This window comes from Lactuca sativa, chromosome 3, assembly GCF_002870075.4.
Source record: "Lactuca sativa cultivar Salinas chromosome 3, Lsat_Salinas_v11, whole genome shotgun sequence".
NCBI lineage: Eukaryota > Viridiplantae > Streptophyta > Magnoliopsida > Asterales > Asteraceae > Lactuca > Lactuca sativa.
The window spans coordinates 19,646,510-19,668,129 of NC_056625.2; positions in this window are offsets into that span (position 1 = coordinate 19,646,510).

Genomic DNA, 21,620 nt, shown 5'->3' on the forward strand with positions numbered 1-21,620 from the left:
AGTTTATATTATTTCTTGAAATGATTACATAGATGTTCAAGTTTGCCCTACACTAGGCCTCTTATAATAGGCTACACCACATGATACTATCTATATGGCTACTTCATATCCCGATCTTTGGATATATAGTTCGTCACTCTTGATCCCTTGCACTGTCACCTGCTTCATCAAGGATCATCTTATATGCTCTTTCCTTTAGCTTTGGAGGTACATTCGCTCTTGCTGCTTCATTTTTCTTCGGACAGTCCCTAGAAATATGCCATTCTTCCTTACATTCGTAACACACCCTCTTGTTAAATGTACACTCATTGGCATAATGCCCAATCTTCCCATAATTGAAATAAGCCACCTCCCTGCCATATTTCCCACAATGTTTCTTTTAGCACTTCTCACACCATTTTTCTTTACCTCCTCCTCCTCCTCCTCCTCCAAACTTTGAGAACATGTTGTTCGTGTTGGACCTTGAAGATCCCTCAAATTTCCTCTTCTAGCCAACTTCAACCTTGTCAGAGGTTCTGCCTTTGATAATTTCTTCAACAGATTTAGCAACCCAAATGTATGCCTCAAGAGTAGGTGCCTGGGGTACTAGCACATTAGGTTCGACCTTATTCTGTTGAAGTAGACGCCTTGTCTCTTCCATCTGACGATCCAACATCAACTGCATCATTGCTTGTACTTCTTCCATCGTGATTGGCCCGGGTGCAGCTGCTACTTTTGGTGCATGCTCAATCACTTGTGGCTTAAGCTCCAGGTTACCGCTTTCCAATTCGCTTCGAGTCCTCACCATGTCGATCTATACACCAAACCAGGCGTTTGGTGTGCAGTGAAGAGAATTAAGAAAGGGAAAGATTTATTTACAATTGACGTATAAATCTCCTTATCACTACGAAAAGTTACATGTCAGTTATAATACTGTAATTAAACGTTTAGAAATTTGAACACACAAAGTTTCCAGATCCATTCGGCAACAAACAATAGATCTGATCAAATAATAGCATATAAGGCATCTTTATAGCTATAACATAAATCATTTAGCACATAAAAGCAATTTAAGCATCTTTCCTAAAATAAGCTAGTGCTTGTTTCTATTCAGGTGTACTACTTAAAATATATTAGAGACACTCCTCAAGATCATCGCTTAACATTCTAAGTTTAAGTTTAGAAATAAATCATTATTCCTAGTTCTCTTATACCAATGCTCTGATACCAACTGTGTGACATCCCCATTTTCACAGCCAGAAAAGACCGATTTGTTTTTGCTTTGTTTTATAAAATCAGAGTAATCTTTTAAAGAAAACGGTTGCGGAATTTGTTCCCAAAACAAGATATGATAATAACTTATCAAAACATTTCTCAAAGAGAATGTATTTTCATTTAATAATAAAACATCGGGATGTCATGTTCCGATACAGACATATAAGCGTAAACAGAACTTACATTCAATTACACTAATGATTTACATCTCCTTTAATCTCTCAGTGCAAAGCAGCTTCGTATCGATACCTGTGATACAATTAAACTGAGTGGGTCAGGCTTGGGAGCCTGGTGAGCATATAGGGTTTTCAACCCATAATATTATATCATATATATATATATATATATATATATATATATATATATATATATATATATATATATATATATATATTCAATCATCAAACAATCAGCCCAATTACCCATCCCCATTATCTTCTTTTAATCTTCCCTAAAGATATTATCCTAAGGGTCATCTCCTATATCATTTTTACCTCTCATCTCCTTACATCTTATTTCCTTATATGTTTGTTCCTAAGAACTTTTCCTAAGGATCATCGCATGAATACGTAGCCACAACATCGCCTGGACTAGAAATTCATAGTAAGGGTTAGACTATCATCGCATGAATACACAGCCACAACATCGCCTGGACTGGTAGTTCATAATAAGGGTTAGTCTATCATCGCATGAATACGTAGTCACAACATCGCCTGGACTCGTAATTCATAGTAAGGGTTAGAGTATCATCGCATGAATACGCAGCCACAACATCGCCTGGACTGGTAATTCATAATAAGCGTTAGTCTATCATCGCATGAATACGTAGTCACAACATCGCCTGGACTCGTAATTCATAGTAAGGGTTAGAGTATCATCGCATGAATACGCAGCCACAACATCGCCTGGACTGGTAATTCATAATAAGGGTTAGTCTATCATCGCATGAATACGTAGTCACAACATCGCCTAGACTCGTAATTCATCACCTACAGGTTATGAGCCTGCTGGTGTTTCCATGGGGTCATCTAGAATAGTCCATGGTCGCCATCTATACTCTGGTAGATGACTACATCGCCGGTCAAGGTTATGGTATCTCCTCTCATTTCACATCACCTATTTATCATCGCCTTTCTATCATAACCTATCTCTCATCACCTAATTATCATCACCTATCTCTCATCACCTAATTATCATCACCTATTTCTCATCACCTAATTATCATCACCTATTTCTCATCACCTAATTATCATCACCTTTCTATCATCACCTATCTCTCATCACCTAATTATCATCATCTATTTCTCATCACCTAATTATCATCACCTATTTCTCATCACCTAATTATCATCACACATCATCTAATTCATCTACCCATGTTCTACCCAACATATTTGTAGATATAAAATACATATACAGATTAACACATTTAACACCTATATAAAACATCCATTCCACACTCATCTGAACTAAACAACAATATATAAACACATAACATGTATTTCATAGCAAATACTTCATATCTTTATGTTAGAAGAAAATAACCACACACTCACACATATAAACAACAATATATATACACATAGCACGTATTTTATAAAATACTTCATATCTATGTGTAAGATGAAAGTGATTATACACTCACCCAAACATATATTTAATACATTCAAACAATACTTGTATTATACTCGTGTTTATGAAAGGGACTATACACCCACACATATAAACAAGTTTATATTATACACATAGCTCGTATTTCATAGCAAATACTTAATATTTATGCATTAGAAGAAAGTAACTACACACTCACTTGATTAGAAGATGATCGGACAACACTACGGCTTGTAGAAGTAGTATTCTTCGGCAGATCTGGAAGATCTTCACAAAAACTGGACTCCTCGCGGGCAGAGCTTCGGCTCGGGAATCTTACTTCTCGGGATCTTCGGGACCTCGAGACTTGCTTCGGGGCTCGGGAATGATACCGGGGCTTCGGGATAATTCTTGCACGAAAAACGATGCAAAAACGCGAGAAAAGGGGAAGAAATGAGCAAATAACTCGGTTGCCCTCGACCTCCTTTTATAGGGGCTGGAAGGTCGAATTATGCTGGGCGTAACTTGAGATTACGCTGGGCGTAATGACGATAAGATCGCTGACTCCCCCCCCCCCCCCTTTCGGATAATATCGGAATATATATATAAATTAAATATCGAAAATATTTAATAAACTTCAAAAATTCATATCTTCCTCATACGGACTCCGTTTTCGACGTTCTTTATATTCCCACGTAGGTGAGACTACGCTCTACAACTTTCGTTTAGACTCCGTCGGCTAATTTTGAATTTAGTTTTATTATTTATTTTTAGTAGGCCGGGACAGGAAAACTTCGTTATAAAATCATAACTTCTTCATCCGACGTCCGTTTTCGCCTATCTTTTTATCGTTTTACTCCTATTAACAAGACCTTCGATTCTCATTTAGATTGTTTCGGCTAAAAACCGCTCGGTCTCAAATCGAGTATTCGGGCTGCATACCGCTAAGTCGAAACTTTGAAAAATCATAACTTTCTCATACGAAGTCAGATTTGGGTATTCTTTTTATGCACGCTCATGGTTTAATGTATTCTACGACTTTCATTTAGATTGCTAAGGCTAAATATCTCTCTAACGTAAATTCACTTTTTACGTTGCGCTGTGTCGTGCCGGTTCTGTCGTGAAACTTCGACATGTCATAACTTCTTCGTTATAACTCGGATTTCGGCGTTCTTTATATGCACGAAAACCATGTAACATATACTATAACTTAGTTAAGATTATTCATTCTAAATAATCTTTCATCAAAAACTTATTTTTGACGTCTATCGTCTTTAAATTGACTAGTCCTGATCTACGGGCGTTACAAACTGTGACATCCCCAAATTCACGGTCACTTTAAAAATTTTATTTATGCTTATTAAAAATCATAGTATCCATTTTAAAGAAATATGTTGCGGAATTTGATCCCAGAAAACATGATAAATATATTATCAAATCATTTTTGAAGAAATGTATTTTGTTTATATTAAAACATTGGGATGTCATTGTTAATACAGAAACGTAAGCATAAACAAACCTTACATTCATTTACTCTAATGATTTACATCTCCTATAATCTCTCAGTGTAATGTGTCCTCGTATCGACACCTGTGATACAAATTTATTGAGTGGGTCAGGTTCGGAAACCTGGTGAGTACATAGGGATTTCAATCCCACAATGTTATATCATTATATGTATATATATATATATATATATATATACATATATATATATATATATATATATATATATATATGTTTTATAACTCACAATATATACTATTTCACCTCATATATGCAATTTTACCCCACCCCGTCGATCCTCACAACGACACGATCTATACTCTCACATCTCAAATTAATCTCTTTACCTAATCCATACTCCCGGATCAAGTATTTCTAATCCATGCTCTCGGATCAATGACTCCGCAATTCCATACTCTCGGACTAGGGAGAATTGACTATGTCTAATCCATACTCCCATATTAATGACAAACAATTACGTCCTCTCCATACTCTCGGACTAAGGACAAATTACTATGTCTAATACATGCCCTCAAATCAATGACAAATCTTAAAGTTCGACCCTCCGTGTATATCTCACCAGATATGCTCTTAACATGTATTTAAGGTAATAACAAATATTTCACACACAAACATATATTTAATACTTTAATCAATACTTGTATTAAAATCATGTTCATGAAAGGGACTATGCACTCACTTGTTAAAGTGATGACTCCAAACTCAGGCAGCGCTTCGCTTCTAGCAATTTTATTTTCCTTCAACGAAACCTAGTATCATTACCACTAGATTTTAGTCTAATATTTATTGCGACTAATTATTAGTCTAGATTTACAAGCGATATTGTTTTATATGTGTTAAACAATACTCGTCAACTAATATGTACAAACATGGGCCAGACATGAACCATCGGAGGGCAGGACCATTTTGACATTTAAGTTGTTCTGAAATCTAACAACCCTATGCGGCTCTTTAAACCAAATTCCCTATATCGCGAGAAGTTAAAAGGTATTATAATAGTACTTTTTATAATTTATACCTAGCACATATATTGCTTATAGTTCATAATAATGATAATGAACTTAAATATAAGCTATACTTTAAGAAGGGTAACCATAACTCACTTGCAATGGAGTTTAGCTAGGAACTGGGCTCTGAGCGGGCAGAACTTTTGAGCCGAAAGGTCTTCTTTTTGGAGCCTTCTGGCGTTCTGGGACTCGCCCCTAACACTTGGGAAGTACAACGAAATTGGGGGGGGGGGAGTGTTTGGGAGTATTGAGAGAGAAAGAAGGGATAAGGTGTGACGAAATGGGGTGATGCTAGCACCTATTTATAGGGGCTGGCTTCGAACTATGTTGGGCGTAGCCTAGGAGTATTTTGTGCGTACGATGGGGAAGGTGTTAGCTTCGCATGCTAGGTCGTGGGGTGAAATCAAGGGTCGAGATGGTGCCACGTGGCACTCTTTGCATCAGCCTACACATAATTTCTAAACTCCTTAAATTTCGCATACGAGAACGTTTTTGACGTTCTTTATATCCACGCGTAGGTGGCGATGTAATCTATAAATTTCTGTTAGACTCCATCGGTTAATTTTGACTTTATTTTTAAAGTTATGTTTTAATACGCTTAGACATGTAAGGTCTGTTAAACATTCATAACTTTGTCATCCGACGTCTGTTTTCGTCTGTCTTTATATCGTTGAATTCTTATTAACGAGATCTTTAATTCTCATTTAGGTTGTGTCAGCTAGAAATTTATCGATCTAAAATTTGAATTCCAGGCTATGTACTGCTCTGCCAAATCTTAGAAAAATCATAACTTCCTCATACAAAGTCAGATTTGGACATTCTTTTTATGTATAATCTTGGTTTAACGTATACTACGACTTTTGTTTAGATCACTAAGGTTAAAAGTAATATATCAAAAATTCATTTTTTATGTTACGTAGTGTCGTATTCGTTTAGCCATAAAACTTCGACAGGTCATAACTTCTTCGTTATAACTTGGATTTCAACGTTCTTTATGTGTACAAAACCCTTGTGACATATACTATACTTTGGTTAAGATTATTTATTCTAAATAATCCTCTATCAAAAAGTCATTTTTGACACTCATTGTCTTTAAATTGACTAGCTCGAATCTGGGAGTTACATTTGGGTTGAGCTTTGAGTGCTTTCATGCTCTCTTTTGTTCCGTGTATGAAGAAATATACATTCTTGGACATTCCTTGACTTAGGGTTTTAGATATTCATTGTTTGGAGCCTTGGAATGGATAAAGTTAGAAACTTTATCCATTAAGATGCTTGTGGGATCCAAATCTGAGACTTAGAGGCATGGACTTAAAAGGTTAAGTCATTTTAAGGACCTAAGTCTAGACATGACGCACTTGTTTATGGAAGTATGGTCTACATCTGGTTTCAACCAAGCAAAGCGACTATTTTGTGTTTTTGTGACCACAGTGTGGTCAAGAGGTTTGGCCATGGTGCGGTGAACTGTGTTGGTGGACTGTTGACTTTGACCGTTGATTGTTGAGTATTTGAACAATTTGATGTTTGTTCAAAATTAAGTAGCGTATTTGACTAAGGACTGGTCTCGGTTTTGATTTTGGTAGCTTGGGTTAGCTGTGCTTTGGCTAAGGTTGTTGTTGAGCTTTTGTTGAGTAGTGTGCTAGATTGTCTTTGTGATAGTTGTATGAAAGACTAGGATGGGCATCGTAACTATGTGAAATACCTGATGGGTCTTCTAGGTAATAAACAAAATCACATGTGACGGAAAAACACTTAAACCCTTAAGTTCACATGCAACCCATAAAGGGTCTATGTTTTCTCTATTGATAGCAAACAACTATAAATATCAAGAAACCCTAGGAGAGAGTCTGTGAAATTGAAATTCATACAAAATTAGGGTTACGTACCTTCTGATTATTATTGTAAATAATCAAAGTAGAATTCTTCTTCTAGATCTTTGAAAGCTAGCACCAAAGGAATGGATGCCTCTAATGACTTGTACTTAAAATCCTAGTAGTAAGAAGACTTGAGGAGGGAGGAGGCTTGAGCAAACTTTTGGCTCTATGAAGGCAAGAATGAGTGGACGAAATAACGAGAGCTAGGGAAGGGTTATATAAATGAAGGAAACTTGAGGCCAAAGCTAGGGTTTTTGGGATAAGGCCCATATTAGTTAATATAATAATCAAGCTTCCTTATCTCCTTATCTTAAGCCTTATGAATGAAATTTCTAGGTCATTCCTATCCAAACTTCATTCATCCCCATCCCATGGGGTTCTAGAGTCTTCCTGCTTCAACTTTCAATAAATAACCAAACAATCCTTGCACTTTTAATTAATTCAATTAATCCAAAAATCAATTCCGGTTAATTTCTTATTAATTCCAAACTAATTATTATTATTTCTTATTAATATATTAATCATATAATATATTAATAAACTATCTATTCCAATTTATTAATCATATAATAAATTAGCAATTTAACCACTTCCTTGAAAAGCCATTCTATCCAAATACTAGTTTTGAGGGCAACTCAAAAAGGACTTTGTTTCTAATTCAAGAATACCCCAATTTAGTTATTAGCTTAGACACCTTCATCCAACAGTCTCCCGCTTGGATATGTTTATAACTAAAATTGCAAGTATAGACCTTGAAATAAACAACAAAGAGTGCTTTCCAATGCCACTGTCAAGCTCTGATTCAAAGTAGCTATTGGCCTTAAGATAAGTGATCAACTATTCTTTCGTTCTTCAAGATATCATATGAATATGAGACATGGATCATAATCAATATCATTGTCCAAAATTATGTTTCCTGATTTCATGATTTCTAAGGACTTGATTGGACTTTATATTGAACACATGAATTAGTCCTGGCTGGGCACAAAACTATATAGTTAACATCAAATCATTGAGGGGCCTAATGATATCGCTTCTCCTGTTTGGGCAATAGGAACGAATTACATTGACTATGTGGTCATACAATTTACATATCAACTCACACATAGAATAACCCTTTATAACACCCAGTTACGAGATGTGTTTGAGTCAACTAATTCATAATTGTTTTGTAAACTATGAACTGCATATCTCTGCTTTAAGAACAGTAGATATTATCGGTTTAGAATTACTCATGACAAAACCCATGAGGTAATCTCTAAGCATGAGTTTATCCAATACTTAAAATCCCTATTTTCAAAGTACCCATGAATATTGTAGCAATTCAAATTGCAATGTCTTAACCTCAATCGACAATCTACAATCAATTCATGATAGTCTTAATTCACTACTTCCAGAAGTATGAATGATTATGGAAGTTTGAATAATTCGAATTACTTAGGAAATGTAAACATGCAAAAGGAAACACAAGAATAAATAATTGAATAAGACAGTACGATACTCATAAATAATTCCCTATTATTCTTAGGACTATGCTCCTAACATGCTGGTAATGTTTGAATCTGCTCAGAGCCTTTGTGAAAGGATCTACAACATTATCTTTTGATGATACTCTCTTCACCAGAAGGTGTCCTTGTTCTACCCGATGTCAAATATAATGGAACTTTCTATTGATATGCTTGGATCTACCATGATCATTTGGTTCTTTTGTTAAAGCAACCACACCTTCATTATTAACAAATAGTTCCATGGGATCCTGAATAGTTGGACCAACTCTGAGATCTTCGATAAAGTTCTCCAGCCAAGTCACTTCCTTCGATGCTTTACTCGCTGCAATGTACTCAGACTCACACGCGGAATCAGCCACAGTGTCTTTCTTAGAACTTTTCTAGTTAACCGCTCCTCCATTTAGTAAGAATACCCATCCATAATGCGAACAAAAGTTATCATGGTCTATTTGAAAGTTGGCATCACTATAATCACTCACTCTTAACATATCATTGCTGCCAAGAACTAGGAACATGTGTTTCATTCTTCACAGATACTTAAGACACTACTAGAAAAACAGCCTTTTACGACGTGCAAAACACGACGCTCTTTGATTTATGTTACGCATTAGAGAGTGACATTAAAAAAGTATCATCTCTTCAAAAATTTTAAGGATTTATGTCGCGCATTACTGAGTGCCTTTAAATTAGTGTCTCATGTAAAAATATTAAAAACACGGAAGGCACTTGTGCGTCATCTGTGAATGTCGTTTTATATTTTTTTTAAGAAACGCGCGTGTCCGAGGGAAAATGAAATCCCCCAAAATTTTGAACACCCGCCATCCTCTTCCTGTGTACTCTCTACACCCGCCAAATCGATTTCATTCTCTCCCTTCCTTCTCTCTGCAACCCCTTCCTCTGTGATCGACTTTCACTTCCTTCTCTGTGTAAACCCTAATCAAACATAATGCATTTGCAATGGTAATGTCTTCTTTCACAAAATAGACGATTGAGCGAAGAACTAGGGCTTCTGATGAATCGAACATCACCAACAATGATAGCTACCCATCATAATTTGTTTTTTCTCTCGGACTCCACCATTCCAACATCGCACCACAACAGTGCTTGCATCTGCTGCATCTTCTCCATCATTGGAATCTGGTTCTGGAAAGCTCTCTCTTTTTGAAGCAGAAGGCATAATCTCAGCTTCTTGGAATTGTTTGTTCTATTTACTGAAGAAAGCAGAACAGAATCAAGTAACATTCCGAGCTGCAAATGCTGTAACTACTGCTCTACCATTTTTGGTCTCCGGTATCCATCGTCCATGTGAACTTCTCCTAAATCCAACTTTACTCCGCTCTCTGAGTTTGTTTTCTCCGTAATCGATGCATCCACCTTCTCGTCTCTCCCCCTCCACCGTGTTTTCTCTCATCTCTCTCCTCCATAGATGGAGATTGTCGGAGACATGAAGGGAGTAACCGAAGGAAACCCTAAAACTACTCTGATTGCATAAACACTTCTTCTCCTGCGACTTTAGGTAAGTCTCTCCTCCATAGAGTATAATTTCTGCTTTCATGTTTTTTCATCTTTAATCTTTCAAACCCCTTTCTTGTTCTTCTTTCAGTGTTAGAATTTATCTGGATTTAGCTCTTTGATTTTATAAGATCTTCATAAATTGTTCGGGTTTCTTGATTTTTGGAACCTGCATGTTTATTTTCCTTCCCAATCTGGGCATTTTTATCTGTGATTAGTAAACAAATTAGGGTTATGATTCTTAAACATCCAATCCTTTTGCCTTTGTTCTTGTTCTTAATGTTTTTCTTTTTTAGAAAATTCCATCGTCTTTAGTTCTTGATCTTGACTTTGAAGACACCCATGTGTTGTTTAGTTGAAATTCAGTTTCAAGATCATGATTCTTCATTAACTAAATCAACTTGTCAATCTTACCCTGAAGTTGCTAGTGCTGGAGAAAATTACCATTTAGCGTTTGAGAGTTGGAATTGAAGATATGGAATGGAATTGAAGCTCATTTAGTTGCAATAATGGTCACATCTGTGATCTGTTATTGCTAGGCAAAATGGGTCCCAATCATCAATTACAACAGCAAGGGTAGTGCCCTATGCTTCTTCAGTTCCAATTGAAGGTTTAGTAAATTAAAGCTTTAACCAAGGTAATCATCTGGGGTATCAAAGTTACTGGGATGCAACATATGCACATGAATTGACAAATTTTCGTGAACATGGGGATGCTGGTGAAGTTTGGTATGCATATCTAATTGACTATGACATATACCTTCTTTGACAAGATGCTTTTTTGTATGACTTTTTAAATTCATTCTAAAGGTTTGGGGCAGATGTCATGGAAATGGTTGCTTCATGGAAAAAAGGACTATGTGCTGACATTTCACAAATTCAACATAAAATTGATGACTCTGAGTCTGTTAGTCAAGAGGATAAAGATTTAGCAAGATGGAGTGTTCTTGATGTTGGAACAGGCAATGGGCTACTTCTTCAAGAGCTTGCTAAACAGGGGTATAGTATTATACATAATAACACTTATTCCTCCTTTTGGTACGATGATAATTGATAAATCATTCTTTATTACTTTTGATGTTAGTATAAATAGGTTCTCTGATCTCACTGGAATAGATTATAGTGAATGAGCAATTAGCCTTGCTAGAAGCCTTGCTAATCGTGATGAATTTATTGGTATCAAACTATTGGTTGATGATGTTCTTGATTTTTGATTTACTCATATTTAACGTCTATTGGTAAGTTACAATTTGCATTTACTCATATTTAATGTTTTTTATTTTTGATTTTACAGCTCCTGATATACATCGATCCAACAGCACAAAGTTCCAGGGATATGCTTGGTATTGACACTCGAGGTTGAAAACTTCAACGTCATGTCAGGGATAAATATAAATTTATTTCAAGTTTGGTCCATTATACCCTTGGTTGACATTTATGAAAAACTTCCTGGAAGTTACTAAAGAAACAGTCGTTGCCACCTTTGTGCTATTCATCAGGTGTTAAATGGCTTCTACCAACCTTGGACATGGCGGAGTTGGCAGTTCCAGAGTTGTTACCGGCTTGAATTATTCATCTAGTTCAGTTGACTGGCTCGGGAGAGAGATGCTTGAGATGCGACAAGGTAGAACATGATGATGAAAGAGTGAGTGCAAGTTCCTTTTCCCTTATCATAACTTTTCTTATATATCATTCATAAAATTCTTATATATCATCAGTTGTTATTGATAATCTGTTCATGTTGGATTTATATTGCAGGAAAGTGAACCAGAGATAGTACATGGTGTGGGTTCTGAAGCAAGGCATGTTATAAGAACAACAACACACCCGGTCTTCTTTCTGACTCTGTCATGCAGAAATCGATTGCATCACTTATTCCCTTATTCTCTTGTGAGTATAAAAAATTAGCTACATCATTAACCTAATTTGTGAATTATTGATTTTATTAATTGTTGGAACAGGGGAAACTTGGGGAAACTTGTGATTTCTTTCTTAGGTATCTAATTGCTAATTTTATAGCTACATCATTAACCTGCTACGGTTGCTATTTGAACTTTGAAGTGTTTTCTACCTTTTTGACCATTTTACCCCTGCTCTGTGTTTTGCTTAGTTGTTGTGTTTGTTGGTCTCAAATTTTTTCCCATGCTTTTGGAGCTGTGTGGAGCTTGCTGCCACCTTTTGGAGCTGTGTGAAGCATTCTAGGTGGTTGTAATGATCAATCTAAACAGGTTTGGAGTAATGAATTTTCAAGAATTAGCATTTTTCATGGGTTTCAACTACAATCTGTTATTTAATTTTTATATGATACAAAGGCTTAACATGGGTTTCAATGTTTCATGCAATCTAAAAAGCAAATTAAAACAGAGCTTTGAGAATTTAATATATGTACATATGGTGGTCAAATGAAGTTGTGTACAAAATGTTATATGAAATGGATGTGGGAGTATTATGTGGATGCTACAACAGGTAGGTAAGCTTCAATTTCTACCTTTTAATTTCTCTCATAAGTTGAAAATTTGATTTCTAGTTTCCATGGATCCAACCTTAATGTTTTTCATCTCAAAGGTAATACATGTTTGCTGAAGTACCAGACGACTACGAATAGATATAGACTCTACAAATGTTCAGGTGGGTATTTTTTTTCTGAAATTCACATAACTATATCTTTGATAGTCATGTTTGTTTGTTCGGTTGTGCAAGGACAATTAGATGGAGTTTGACAGCACATGCAGCTAGGGAAGTGGATTGGAGTAGGATAGAAAATAGAACAAATGTAGCTAGGGTAATTGTTTTCTGAATTTGGTGTAACTATATCTTTGATTTTGTTTTTCATCTTACCTTTTATGATTTGAGTATGAAATTTTATTTTATATTATGCAATGGATTGTATTTTTTGTATATGTTATTTTATTTCTATTATGAGAAATTAAATGCAAATTTAATTTGAAAATTAATAAATATATAAATTTATTTTTTTTAAACATTTAAATTTACGATACGCAAAAATGTGTGTCATCTTCATTTATGACATGGCCTTTCTTGACAGGGGCTTTCTTGATACGCATTGCGTGTCATTAACACGCGCGTCGTAAGGTTACGACACGCGAATGCGTGTCATCTTCCTTTATGACAGGGCCTTCCTTGATACGCATTGCGTGTCGTAAACGCGCGTCGTAATTGCGCATCGTAAATGAGCGTCGTAAATGCGCGTCGTCTATAGACGACGCGCAAAAGCGCGTCGTCTCTCTTTATGACAGGGCCTTCCTTGACACGCATTTGCGCGTCGTCTGAGCCTTTTACGACGCGCAATGAGTGTCGTAAAAGGCTGTTTTTCTAGTAGTGAGAATATTCTTCAACACAATCCAATGGGCTCTACCAGGATTTACCTAAAATCGAATAACCATGTTCAAAGCATAAGACACATCAGTAAAAGTACAAGTCATTGCATACAAGATTGATCCTATAGCCAAAGCATATTAGAATCGACTCATGTCAGCTATCTATTCATCAGTACTTGAACTTTGAGTCTTACTCAACTTGGTAGTACTATGAATGGGAAATTCCCCTTTCATTGAATTCTGCATACTAAAATGCTTATGTATTTTATCCAAATATGTACTATGGCTGAGACCAATAAGATGATTGTTTCTATCCCGATGAATTCTTATTCCTAGAATATAGGATGCTTCCCCTAGAACCTTCATAGTTAAACACTTTCCAAGCCAAGACTTAACTTTTTGCAAGGTTGGAATTTTGTTTCCTATAAGGAGTATTTCATCAACCTATAAGACTAGGAAAGTCACTATACTCCCATTAGCTTTAACATATATACATAACTCATGTTCACTTTTAGAGAACCCAAACTCTTTGAGTTTCTCATGGAAGCAAATATTTCAACTATGAGATGCTTGTTTCAATCCATAAATGGATTTCTCAAGCTTACACACTCTATTTGGAAATTTTGAATGTATAAAACCCTATGGCTGGCTTATGTAGATGTCCTCAAATAACTTCCCATTAATTAAAGAGGCTTTAACATCCATCTGCCAGATTTCTTGCATATAACATATGTGGATCACTATGGGGGTCAAACCCAACCCATTCCTATAAATAACAGTGATGTAGGTTAAGCTTATAGTAATTGTTGATAAGTTGGAAATCATCAAGCTTTAGCTTTTAATGATTATGATATAATCACCTATGTGAGAGAGAAGTGGGTTCGCTTGAAAGGGAATTGAATGGGCAAGTTCCTAAGAGCTCTTACAGAACCAGGAAAGTGTCCACGACCAAAACGGACAAATCAATGAGAACCTAAGTAGGCCATGGAGAATTATGTAAGACATGTATTGATTATTTACACAAATGGTAGAGCAGTTCAAGGACATCGAGTCTACTGGTCCACTAGTAAAATAAATATGTATCTTAAGGGAAGGTTCAAAGGGTCAAACCTACCTATCATGTGCATGATTTAACTGCTGGATTTTACGTAAAGCAGCTTGGAATTGTAGACGCTGAAACAATTTTCATTCGTGTGGGGGATTGTTAGAAAATTAATTTTATTAATTTCCAAAAATGGATATTCTCCATTTTTTAGCACAAATTTTGGCACTAAATATAATCAAAACGAGTTATTGATTATATATTCGTGTTCTCATCCGTGATATCTTCGTTTTGATATATCACACGTCCAAAGCGGATTAAAAATGAATGAGAAATTACTTGTCAAAGTAGGGCAATTGGAAGAGAAAATAAAGGAGTCAAGTGGGTTTTAAAACTCATCCCACATTGGTGAGAGAATGAAAAGGAAATTGGTTTATAACTACAAATACTAGCTACCTTTATAAGATTTATTAGAACCAAAGCTCTCTCTTGCGCGCGCACGCAAGGGAGGTTGCTAATGTGAGCCAAATTGGCTTCGGGCCACCGAACTTGTGTGTGAGCGCGCGTCCTGCAGGCACGAATGCACCACCATCGATCAGAAAATTTCAAGGACCTTTTTGCATTTTTTTCCTTTTGGTTAACAGTTACAAAAAAAAAACGAATTAAGAGATATTAATCATAGATTTTGGTTTTGAATTCTTGATTAATTTTCTTATTTAATTGTGACAGTTACGATTTCGTTTTAATTGCATCAGTTACATTGGTTAGTATATATACAACACCTATGTGACTGATTCGATACGCCGAATGAAACGAAATCACTCTCTTCCTCTCTTACGTTTCTGCTTCATCTTTTCTCTCTTGCTGCAACCAAGGTATAATTCGGGCCAAGTGAGAGTTCGTGCAATCTAGAAGAATTGTTTTTTACTGTTATATCCTAGGAAACAAACACCCATATAGGGCGAATTTGTTTTAAGAAAACTGTATTAAACACATGCCTCAGTTAATAATTTTTAGGGTTTTGTTCTTTCGTACAGGTCTTGGGTTATATTTTCCTAACAGTAGTAGCTATGGCGGTTTAAGTTTTTTTGTGTTTTTATGTGTTTAAGTAGTTATGTTTGTAAGTTTTTTTTTCGTTTTGAAGTGTGTAAGATTGTAAGACTTTAAGTTTTATTATTATTATTATTATTATTATTATTATTATTATTATTATTTTAATTTGTTGTAATTAAAAAAATATTAAGAAAAGTGTTAAATTTAAACTGATAAAAAAATATGGCAACCCACCTCACCTAAATGACAAATGACAAGATGGTTAAGTGGTGTGAAAAAAAATAAGGTGGCGTCTGTGGCAAGTGTGACACCATTCTCTGTAGCCTAATAGATAATTAATGATATCGTGTAGTGTTCAAAATGTACGTTCGGTTCTTATTTTCAAAATTTAACTTAGATCTTTCATGTATAATTTTTTTTCATTTTAGTCGTCTCTACAAACATAAAATGACTATTTTACCCTTAATAATTTCTTTTGAATTTTATTTTATTTATTTATCATTTTTAGATTAAAAAACAAATATCCACCTCCCCCCCACCCTACCCCTTCCCTTTCCTCAACTACATTTCTCTCTTTCTCACCCTATCCTCTTACTCTTCATTTTCGATAAACAACATGGTAAACAACACCACCACCAGTGAACACTAAAGCCACCACCGGTCAACACCATCACCAATGTAGCTCACCATCACCATCGAAGCTCGATTTTCAAACACCAAACAAAGTTAGGGTTTTCAAAACCTATACCTTCAAATCGACCTTCATCCCAAGCACCACCAATAACATCCCCTTTCACCTACGTCGGCCACCACGAGGAGTGTAGATGAAAGCGTACAGGTAGCACTGGCAGCTCTAAATCCGTTAATCTTCTGAAAACCACCAACCTTAATTTTTGTGTATTTTGTTGTCTCTTTCTCTCACACACACATAATACCTAAATAGAGCTCCAATCTTACACAAATTGTGGTTCTGAAACCCTATGCTACAGTTCTTTATCATGCACTTGTGTCGACATTCACCACCACCAATCATGTTTGCTCTTTATCTCGCATAGAAGGGGGCTTTTTAAAAATCAAGATCAAATCATATAAAATTGAAGAAGAAGGGGGCATGTAGTTCTTTCTTTTCAATCCTGTTTGAGATTTCGGAAATGAAAATCCAAGAAGGGGAAAACTTGACTGGAAAGACGGTGGTGGCATAGATGGAAGTCGATAGGGAAGAAGATGATGTTGGTGGCAACAAAGAAGGGCTCATCAAAGCCTACAGATCGAAGATGAGATATGGTGAGAAAGGATAGTAGGTGTTGAAGAAAGAATGATGAGAGAGAGAGAGAGAGATGTTTTATTTTTCATATGTTTTTTTTTGTTATAGATAATAATAATAAATAATATTAGATTTATTTGAAAAATAAATATCCAAATGAATTATGGTCATTTCAAATTCAAAGTGGCCTAAAATCGCAACAAAATCGCCTCTTAAGGATGAACACATAAGTTTAAAACACACAAGGGATGGTCCAAGTTAATTTTTAAAAATATGGACTAAATATGTTTTTGACACCTACACTAATAACGGATTATGTCATTTACTTCTTTAAAGTCGTCCAAACCCTATAGATACAAATTTCAAATACATTTGCTAAACAAACCTTCTTATCAATCGGTCCTCCAAAATTCAGTTGACACAAAAAGATGTAACCTATAATCTCTCAAATCCCCCGATCTCGATCACCTTTCCCTTTATCTCGGACCCGTCCCTACATATCCCTAACATCCAAACTTCCTGTTTCTCTCTCATCCTTCATCTTGACTCGGCATCCCATATCTCGGCCTTCCCCAATTGTAGCTAAAATATGTCCATCTCATGTTTTTATTCTATATAAGTTGCAACATAGCTTGAAGACGAACATTTTAGTACATCGATATTTTTATTTGACTTACATGTTTACATGATTTTGTGCGCAGAAAACCCTAAATCAATTATGTATTTGATTTTTTTTACAGGTGTACGCTATTATATCTTCGTACATTGGCAATGAAATTAGGATTATCTGATGGAAGTATTTCTTATTACTTGAAGCAGAGTACACCAGCATTGTTCACCATTTGGCCCGCATATGTTTCTTATTAAAAACATGTGTTATGGTTAAAACAAAGCAATATTTTAGCCCCAAAGAACAGGTATATGGTTAATCCTCACAGTTGCATAAATTTAGGGATGACTATATTCTTAAATGATATATGTTATTTTTATTTTTATTTTATTTATTTATTATTTTTTTAATGTTTTTGAGTTATATTCAAAACTCATGCTTGATGACTATATTCTTAATTGATATATGTTTTTTTTTTAAGTTTATGGGTTATATTCAAAACTCATACTTAATGCGATTTGTGTTTCTATCAAGCATAGTAATAACCATAATCTTGTGAAACCTTTTTTGTGAAACCTTTTTTTTAATAATTGAATGAAAAGCGAAAAACTACTTAAAAAGTGAATATTTTGTCCATTCAGGGAGATTAATGATTTTTATTTTGTTTTGTTTTGAAGAGTGAAAACTAAGAAATTTAAAGGAAGATGTTTTAGCCTTTAACATAGTAAATTAGACGAATTCTCGTGCGTTGCGCAACGAAAATTAAAAATATATTGTTATAATATTGAAAAATATATGTTTAAAATGGTTATGTTATTGACAATAACTTTGAGATAATATATATATATATATATATATATATATATATATATATATATATATATATATATATATATATATATATATATATATATATATAATCTCTATTATTTTGAACAATAATATTCATTGACATCAACCCACATTCCTCATTAATAGAATTAAATATAATTATCTGTTTAGTATTATTTTTAACAATTATTATTATTGATTAATTATATTTTTACTTATGCAATCTTTTTCTAATTTCAATAATGATGTTAATTTAAAATACAATTTATTTATAGCTAAATGTAATTTATAATTTGATGTTATTATCATTTAAAATTGTTCTTCGTTAATTTAAACAACTTTTAATAATAAGTTAAAGAAGATTTTTAAGAAACACTTAATATTATTATTATAATGTGAAACATACACTAAATAATAAAGTGATAAGATAAACAATTTGAATTTCGAAAGAGACTTGCATGGATAATATGACATATCCATGTAATTTGATTTTATTATTTATAAATATTGCTTATTAATTTTAAAACCATTTGTTATTATTAATAAGTGTAAGAAACTTTTAATAAAACATTTATTATTATAATTAAAATGTTAAACATATACTAAAACATAAAGTGATAAGATAGACAATTTGCATTTTAAAAAAGACTTACTTAGATAATATAGATAATATGACATATCCATGATTTTTAGTTAATTATTGTTTTGAAACAACATGAACATACAAACATGTATACAATAGTTAATTATAAATTAAATGTAATTTATAATTTGATGTTATTATCATTTAAAATTGTTATTCATTAATTTTAAACAACTTATTATTAATAATAAGTTAAAGAAGACTTTTAAGAAACACTTAATATTATTATTAAAATGTGAAACATACACTAAATAATAAAGTGATAAGATAGACAATTTGCATTTCGAAAGAGACTTACATGGATAATATGACAAATCCATGTAATATGATTTTATTATTTATAATTATTGCTTATTTATAAATTTTAAAACCACTTGTTATTATTAATAAGTGAAAGAAACTTTTAAAAAACACTTATTATTATAATTAAAATGTTAAACATATACTAAAATATAAAGTGATAAAATAGACAATTTGCATTTTAAAAAAAGGCTTACATGGATAATATGACATATCCATGATTTTTAGTTAATTATTGTTTTGAAGCAACATGAACATACAAACATGTATACAATAGTTAATTAAATATTATATATCACCTTCTATAACATATGATCGATAACATGAATCTAATCTAATTTAAATAAAAATTTCAACCACAACATGCAATGATATTCTTAAAAGAATACTTAAATCAAGTAAATACAAAAAAGAATTAATATATAACAAACTTACAAATTATAAACTTCAACATAATAACATGGCTCGAAAAATTGTTCAAAACCCTCAAACCAACACAAAAAACTTTAAACTTGTTTTCTTTATGAATTTTGTATGCGATTTGTATTTGCGTGTCTACTAAAAAATATCCATTAATTATTTTTTAAATATATTATATAAGTTATAAAACCTTTGAATTGTTAATCATTATTAAGAGACTTTTGAGTGGTATTCATTAAACTAGGAGGTTTCAAATGCATGAGGTGATTGTAAATTTTTATGTGGGTCTTAAATGCATGAGGTTCAAGAAAAAATATTAGCTTTATAAGTATGTATGATTAGGGGATATCCCCACGTTACACAGTGAAAACTAAGAAATTTAAAGTAGGATGTTTTAGCCTTTAACATAGTAAATTAAGGAGATGCTCGTGTGTGTTACGCAAGTTAAAATTGTGTAGTTAAGATTTTCAATAATGTATGTGGATGAAAATTATTATGTTATTAACATCAACTATGTAATAATAATTTTATATTAAGTTGATTTATAAAATTGTTAACTTTTTTAACAATATGATATGATAGACATATATTATAATCACATTTTACATATAGCATCTACCGCATTTTACATATGAATAAATTACATATGCTCCGATCCGACAACCACCGCATTTCAGTGGTGTTTATCCACTAAATCTGTATTTCTTGACGCCATCTCTCACATCATTGCTCCGATCAACACCACTTTCTCTCGTGTGTCTCGTCTCAGATTCTTTGTAAGTCAACTCTCTCAATCAATCGATATATAATCCATTTACTCAATGTCAATTTATTCAATTCCAATTCCAACAAAAAAGATTTCAATCTACATATGCATTGGATTGATGCATATGTTTTTTTTTCACATGGATTTCATAACATTAAGTGCACAATACAAAATTTTCTTTATTAAAACGATATAAACCTTTTATTGTGTTATTTTCTATTATGAAAAACTCAGATTTCATCAAAAAGTAATCAAAAGCAGATGGTGTGTGAAGAAACCTAATGTTACATTATTTTCTATCATGAAAAACCCAGATTTCATTGAAATACGGTATGAAATCCACTAATATTTCAACAGAGTAAGTGTAATCACACATAAAACAAACTATATAGCAAATTCAGATGTTGAATTGTATAAACAATTCAAAAATAATTGAAACATTTTAACGAAATTCATGATGTCATTGCTTCACTCTATATATGCATTGAATTGATCCATATGTTTTTTCACATTGTTTCTTAAAATCAAATGCACAGTAGACAATAAGTGATCTTGTATGTTAAGTTTCTTAATTTCAAGAATATACAAGTACTAATTTTTCAATAATTAACATCATAAGTACTCCAATACATAGTATTAAAAACAATGTCTGACCAAGGGTAATAACGACTATACCTATCAAAATTCGCCTGTTAATACATAATTTGAAAATAACCAATCTATAATATGACTCATTAATACTCATAAACTTGCAATCCACATGAAAATTATACTAAACTACCATTATGGGACTAGAGATTATCATAGGGGAAAAATCAACCATGTGACTTATGACCCAACAAAAAGTGAAATTAGAACTAACTAATTTTATCCTGGGATTATCCAAATTAAATAAAAAAACCACCTTCAACTCTTGCACCTTATTTTAATAACATATGTGTGATTTGATCACCATTATACAATAAATATCATTTGGTTTCATACATGACAGGTTCCTGTAGCTCCAATATACAACTTTACTCATGGTAGAAGCTTGATGATGCAGATCCATATTTTAGGAATACTAAAAAACCTAGTAAAGA